The sequence below is a fragment of the Nematolebias whitei genome, chromosome 1 (genome assembly GCF_014905685.2).
Source record: "Nematolebias whitei isolate Nwh7 chromosome 1, NemWhi1, whole genome shotgun sequence".
Classification (NCBI taxonomy): domain Eukaryota; kingdom Metazoa; phylum Chordata; class Actinopteri; order Cyprinodontiformes; family Rivulidae; genus Nematolebias; species Nematolebias whitei.
Window position 1 is genome coordinate 82,871,332 of NC_056498.1, and position 7,379 is coordinate 82,878,710.

Here is a 7,379-nt window from a genome sequence, read left to right on the forward strand (position 1 = left end):
CCATCTGATGACTTTCTTTCTTGAATTAATCAAGCAGAAAAGACAATTCTCTATGATCATCACTGTTTTACAAAATGTTTGATAATCAAAATTGTGTTAGTTCACCCAATATTACAGGTTGAAAAGAACTACTCATTTTTATTTTACATAAACAGTAAGTAATGATTTTTATTCCTCATTCAAAGAAGAAATCAGGTTAATATGCATTTCTTGATTTTCTGTCTGAAATGAGCCAAGCAATGTAAGTGTGTTAAAGGTCGGTTTTCGGTCAACTAAAATGTTTACCGAGAAAGATGTCATGTTTAAACTTTTGCAGAAGATTATAAGTGTGAGACTCCACGAAGTCTGAAGTCCTACAATAATCTTTCTGTTTGTTACTAAACAATCCTTGACTTTTAATAACATCTTACATCATACACCACACCTCTATTCCTGGTCCATCGACCAATCAAAAGCTCTCAAATGAACCGGAAGTCGACCCATTTAAAATGTGGCAACTTCCCAGTTCATGTTAGAATTCAGGAGAATTCCAGAGAATTCTAGAGCCTGAGGAGATGAAGAACTCCAGAGTTGCTGGAGTTGAAAGATTCTGTTAGAGTCTGAGAAGTTCTGAAGAATGAAAGGAGTTCAGAGTTCTTGGGTGCAAACGCGTTCAGGATGATCCAGAGACGTTTTGGGATTATAACTTCTGTTTGAACAAACCACACACGACTATCTAAGGATTTCAGCTGCTCTCAACGGAGACGCTGAAAAAGTCTGGAGGATTCTCTATCGAGCTGATCTACGTCAACCAGGTAACAGTCTCCTCTTCGACTAAAGTGTACCGGAGGCAAGCTGAGATCTGATGAAGCGTGCACGTTCTGGACAAACAGATTAATTCCCTCACATATCTCTCTGTAAGATAAATCTCCATTTCATCTTAAACTCTTCTCTCTCTTCTAAAATCAGTACAGATATCTTAGGAATATCTGAAGCAAAGTCCTCGATCACCGCCGAGTGATTCGAAGTTCATTTTCTGTGAAACTTGTCTGTTATTATTTTCATATTTTGCCAAATTAATGTAAATGTTTGATGTTAAACTTTGATTCTGAAAATAAATGACCGCATTCATTTTGATGGGTCAAAGATAAATAACGTCTCTCGTTACATTTCTGTTAAACTCAATGCACGACATTACACAGTCAGAAAGATGAGGAACTCGTGAATATTGTATGCATATATATCTCATATATTGTCATACTACATTGCCATAAAGACCTGGACAAAGTCAGCCTGTGGCACAGGCTGTATAGGCAAACGATAAGGGTGCCGTCCATCCAGGGGGTGCCACAAATACACAAAAAATAGTTTGTATATACAACAAAATATATACAACAAAAATTTCAATAGATCCCGTCTTTGTTGCAGATTGAAAGTAACTTCAGTTGAATGTGGTTTGTTTTTTAATAAATAGTTTATAAAATTGGATGTCAGCTTATATTGCGTGACAGCCTGAGCTGTGATGAAAATTACTGTAGTCATGTAGGAAACTCATAGCTAACATTTCTGTGGGAAGTTTGTAAAGATTACATTTATTTGGCAGGTGTTATACATTTATCTAGAATTTATTGTTTGTCTATATAATATGTCCTCACATATTTTATGATTACAGCATTATCGATGTTGGAGACACTTGTAGGTGTAAAAAGTGAAGCGCAGTAGGCAGGCATGGAGGAAACCATTCCTCCCATCCTGACAACCTGAGACCTGTTCATGAGGAAATCCAGAACCCAGTTGCGGGTGGTAGTCACGACTCCTAGGTTGTCCAGCTTCCCAACCAGCTTCACAGGCCGAATGGTACAGACGGCAGAAGTGTAGTCAAGGAAGAGAATCATGACATACTCTCTTCTAAAGTCCAGGTGCTGCAGAATGTGGTGTAGGGCTATGGCAACCTCAACGTCCACTGACTTGTTTGGACGATAGGTGTGACATGTCCCTGTGTCACTTATGTCAATGTGTGTCTAATTAATTAATTTGCTCTCTCTCTCTGAACAACTGATTGGCCGGAAGCAGTTTAAAAGGACCAAGCTCCGCCTACAGGATGAGCGAGGGAGGCCAAAGGAGTGACGTTGTTCTGATGGTTGTTGGCTTTTTGCTCCAGTTCACTCCCGTTCCTGTCAGAGATACCTGTGGTTGCACCTTGTCACTGAATCATTGATCTGTTTGTTGTTGGGACTGGAAGTTACCGGCTGTCATTGTGTTTATGGTTTTTGGTATTAGGGTTAGTCCCTGGGTCATAGGGTGAGGGCGGTGGCCCAAATTTGACAGTCAACTGCTGGCTGGATTGGGGCTTCTCCCTCTTTTGTTTGTTTTAACCGGGGCTCCCAGTTTGTATATGTGTTCAAGTGATTGATGATTAAAGTTTAGCCTAAAGTGTACCAACATCTGGGCTTCATATGTTATGTGTCCTGCCATTTACTCCTGGACTTTTCAGGACCACAACATATTTGGGGGCTTGTCTGGGATAAATGTGATTCCACATTTATTGGGACTCGTTTGGTTCTGGAGATGTTAACATGCTTGGGTGCTCGTTTAATTCATAGCATATTTAAGGGTCCATCCATTATCAGCGTGGCTGTTGACAGTTTGCTTGCAGCACATCAGTGTGGGTGACGTGTTTGTTCACACCCTCCGTTAGTGAGACGTGTCATCATCTTGTGTCAGGCTGCTGTGGTGACGTGTGGCTGCGTAGCTGAAGCACAGGATTTAAGTTTTCCTAAGCTACATGTTTTTTTTGTTTGTTTGTGGCAGTGCATAATTTTGTAATTTGGTGTTGGTAAGGAGTGTATTTCCCTCCTCTATTTGCACTTTTGTGTGCTCCACTTCATGAACAGAATGGAGTTCAACGTGGAGAATTTTGCAACTATTGAAAAATTTGATTGCGGCACAAAAGAGCAGCTGTTGGCAATTGTTTCTCATTTTTCAATTTTGGTGTCTAAACAGTTAGATAAGAAAGCAATGAAATCTGAGATTTTCTCTGCTCTGACCAAAGCTGGTTTTCCCTCAGATGAATCCTGATGGTGGATGAAGAGTTTGAAAAATCCTCATCTGATCTTCATGAACTTGATTTAAAAGTTGAACACAGATGCCTGGCCCTTAAGAGAAAAAGAGCTGGATCATGAATTTGAACTCAGAAAACTGGAGCTTGAAACTCAGATGGAGGTTTGACTAAAAGAGCTCGAGCTGAGTGGTTCATGCCAGCTTCTTCTGAGTTTGATGTGTCAAAGTGCATCCGTCTGGTACCACCTTTTTCTGACAAAAATGTGGACAAATATTTTGTCCTGTTTGAAAGGGTGGCTAAGATGTTAAAATGGCCTAAGCAGGTGTGGCCTTTATTGTTGCAGTGTGTGATCACAGGTAAAATCAGGAGACGTATACTATGCTTCACTTTCACCAGATCTTAGTCTGGATTATGATAACGTGAAAGCAGCTGTGCTCAGGGCATACGAGTTGATGCCAGAGGCTTATAGGCAAAAGTTTCACCATCTGAGCAAAACTGAAAGTCAGAGTTACGTTGAAATTGCTCACGAAAAGGATGTCCTTTTTGATCGCTGGGGTTTTGCACAAGACATAAAAAGTTTTGATCAATTGCGAGATCTGATCCTAATGGAGGAGTTTAAAAGTTCTGTATCTGAACCGATTGCAACTTATATTAATGAGCAAAAAGTAAGTGAAGTTTCTAAGGCAGTTGTACTTGCTGACGAGTATGTGTTGACTCATAAAGCTGTGTTTGAGAAGCAGATAAATGTGGAGTAGTGCAATGCCCCTGCCGTGTACTATGTGGGATATGACATGAAGATGGAGCGTGGTTCAGAAAAGGGAGCAGGTAAGATCAAGCCCCTTTGTGCTCACTGCAGAAAACCTGGTCACATTCGACCCGTTTCCTGCTTAATTCAATTAAATTCAGTTTATTTATATAGCGCAAAATCACAGCAAAGTTGTCTGTCAGCTTCAGAGGGTACAGAACGCTGCTGCACAGATTTTAACTGGCACATGAAAGTTTGATCACATTTCTCCTGTTTTAGCCTCCATGCACTGGCTTACCGTACATTCCAGGATTCATTTAAAAATAATTTTATTTGCTTTTAAAGGTCTTAATGGACTTGCCCCGCCCTATCTGTCCGAGTTGCTGCATCCATACACACCCTCTCGATCCCTCAGGTCATGTGATCAGCTGCTCCTGAGTGTAAGCTCAGAGGAGACCGTGCTTTTGCTGTGGCAGCTCCTAAACTGTGGAACAACCTTCCCTTGAACATCAGACAGGCCTCTTCCCTGTCTGTTTTTAAATCCCTTCTTAAAACCATTTCTTCTCCGTGGCCTTTGACACTATCTGAGATTTTCACTTTTAATCATTTTAATCATTTGTATTATCTGTAGTGATGTCAGGACAGCTTTGCTGTAGACACACTACTAATTAATTATTCTTAAAGCTAGTTCAAGCACAAAGAATATTAATTGTTTAATTACAACGGATTCTTTCTTTTTCGAGTTAAATTTCTGCCATGTGACCGAGATAACTGTGAGTGGATTGTTTAATCAGTGACATGAGACGGCATTTTATCTTTGACCCATCAGAATAAATGCGGTCATTTATTTAACAGAATCAAAATTTAACATCAAAACATGTATACATTGATTTGCTGATCTGTTTCTGATTAATAAAAACTTGGCACGCTTTACTAACAAGACAACAGAACATTACTGATTGAGGCTGATTCACCTCTGACGACATCTAGATTACTGGCGAATAAAAGTTTAAGAGAAGGAGTAGAGAAGTTTAAAGATTTTAAAGATGGATGAAGGAAGATGTATGTTTGTGACCAGAATTAGCACGCTTCTTTCAACACCAGCTCAACCCCCCGGTCCACTTAGTGCGTGACAACTCGTGACATCTCTTTACCTTTGCAGAGAATAGATCAGCTCCGGTATAGAGGTCCCTTTGCACGCTACCTTTCAGCGTCTCCGGTCAGGGTGGCTGGTCATCGTCAGAAGTTGTGTGGTTTACTCCGTTCAAGAGAACAAGCTTCCTTCGAAGTTGTAGGACGTTATGCCCGGGTGAGTTCACAGCGAGGCGCTGTGACTCTGGTGGGATGGACGGACCCTCGTCTCACGGTCAAATCCATCAGCTATTGATTAAATCTGAAAGTTCCTTAGGAACTCTCAGTAAGACTCCAGTCAGAAATTCCACTCAGAAGTGGAAGACTCCTGGGAAGACTTCATAGAAGAAGACTCAAGGAAGACCCAAGGAAGACTGAAGGAAGACTGAATAGTCCCAGGAAGTGTTGACTTTTTAAAGAGTACTCACTTCCTGTCACTTGGTACTTCCTGATTGGTTGAAACAACCAGCAGGGGGGTGGTTCTAGTGATATCAAGAGGGTTACTAGGTGTCAAAAAGACAGCAAGAATGTTTAGGAACGGTTAATACAGACAGAGAAATGTTTATAAGAGGTGAGAGGAAGCAGGTGCCAGTTGCTTCTTATTTACTGTCTGCTGAGTTTTAAAACAAGGCACTTCGTTCTCATAACTTGCTTTCTGACTTCTGACCGACATCCCTGACTTCTAACCGACATCAAATCCACTCATTCAGACAGAAGATCAAAATGCACACTTACTTTGTAAATAGACATTTAACTTGATTTCTAAGTCTAATGAGGTTTAAAAATCATTAATACTGTTTCACAGTTGATTTAAATGAGTGGTTCACTTCAACATTTAGAAATGGTATGAACTAAACACACTTTGATTATCAAGATATTCTAAAATAGTAATGATAATGTAAAAAAGAAGAGTGTTCTTTCAATTGATTAATTCAGGATACAATTAAATAGTCTCTTGATGAGATAATTTGTATTTCTGGATTCAGATCAATGAAATAACAGTTCCTGTCCCCTGAAGGTCTTCAGAGACAGGTTGAGGTCGGAGGCCGAGTTCACTACATATCTGATTTGTATGATTGTTTGCTTACACAACTTTTATTATCTGACTTTTAATCATTTTCATGATTTTTATTATCCGACTGTATGATTGTTTTGTTGTGTGTACAGCACTTTGGTCCTGTTGGTGTTTCAAGTGCGCTATTAATAAAGCTGGTATGGTATTAGGTGTCTTTAGGGCTTAATTTGTATACCGATCGATGCTGGAACGCAAATAGCGGGTGAGCTGGTGAGGAGGGGTGGTTTGGGGGTCCTCCCTCAGAAAATTTTGAATAAATTAGATACATTTTCCTGCATTTTGGTGTATTTTAAGGGGTTGTTAAACATCTACGTTTACTTACATTTGTAAACACTCCACTTGTGTCAAGCATCCTACACCCCTACCTCTTACTTGATGGTTCCGAGCCCAAGCAGCTCAGTGGCCGGACATCCAGCAATTAAAGTAACTATGTAAAAACCCAAATGTTACAATGATCTGTTACTTTTGAAATGTGTTTGTTTTATTGCAATGAATCATAAATGCAATAATCAGAAACCAAAACTCAAACCCCAAACCCAGACACCCCCCCCAATAAAGATTATGAACTCATTGGTGGGCTGGACAGAAGTCACCCGCGGGCCAAAAGTGGGTCGCAGGCCACCAGTCAAATAGCCCTGGTCTATACTTTTCATTGTGAAGGACTTTGGATTATATTTATGTTTAACAAGTACTACTGTATATAAATAAAGTAAGGTGTCTCCTCACCTGTAAGCATGATGATGAGCGGCAACGTGCAGTCCTCTGGTGAGCCCCAGTATCCGGCTTCAGCCAGCAGGTTGTGCTCTAAAACCTGGTGGTAAAGCTCCTCAATCCATGTTTGGGACATTATTACAAGGACTCCGCTGCTTTGGATCAGATGCACAAACTCCTTCTGCAGAAAGAAAACAATAATAATCAGCTATGTTCAGACTTATTGGGTTTGATCGTTTTTCTCCCACATTATGCTCACCAGACTGAGGGCAAGTGGAAGCTCTCGTTGTCTGTAGTAGTCACAGCAGCAGAGCTTCAGATTGAGCAGCAGAGTGTAGTATGACACCAGATAGAGACCATCTGCGTTCATCAAAATCTGGCAGCTCAGACTGTGACCTGCTTCAAAACAGAGTTGGAGTGTGTCATACATCAGGACTATACTTCTGTGAAGTTTTACTTCATGAAACAAAGCTGTGGTGAACTGTCCTCCCTGGTTCAGTCACCCAGATCTGGAAAATGACGAGAATAGACATCTGCTGTTGTTATCAGCAGAAGATGCCATACCAAAAATTCCATCTATCAAAAAAACTTAGTGTCTGCCTTCTCTAAGTCAACAATAAAAGTGACATGAGTTATCAGAACATTTAAATACTTTTTACAAGCTTCAAGGCTCCAAT

General features: G+C 40.4%; 1 long non-coding RNA gene across 1 annotated transcript in view; it reads right to left on the minus strand.

The window, feature by feature from the left end:
* Positions 1–6,995, minus strand: part of LOC119413735 — an 8,295-nt gene extending 1,300 nt beyond the window's left edge. Inside the window, exons 1-2 of the long non-coding RNA XR_005186970.1 lie at positions 6,962–6,995; positions 6,718–6,883 (exon numbers count right to left, since the gene is read on the minus strand). This is a non-coding gene — a long non-coding RNA (uncharacterized LOC119413735). The remainder of the gene's footprint in view (positions 1–6,717; positions 6,884–6,961) is intronic.
* Positions 6,996–7,379: the final 384 nt, after the last annotated feature.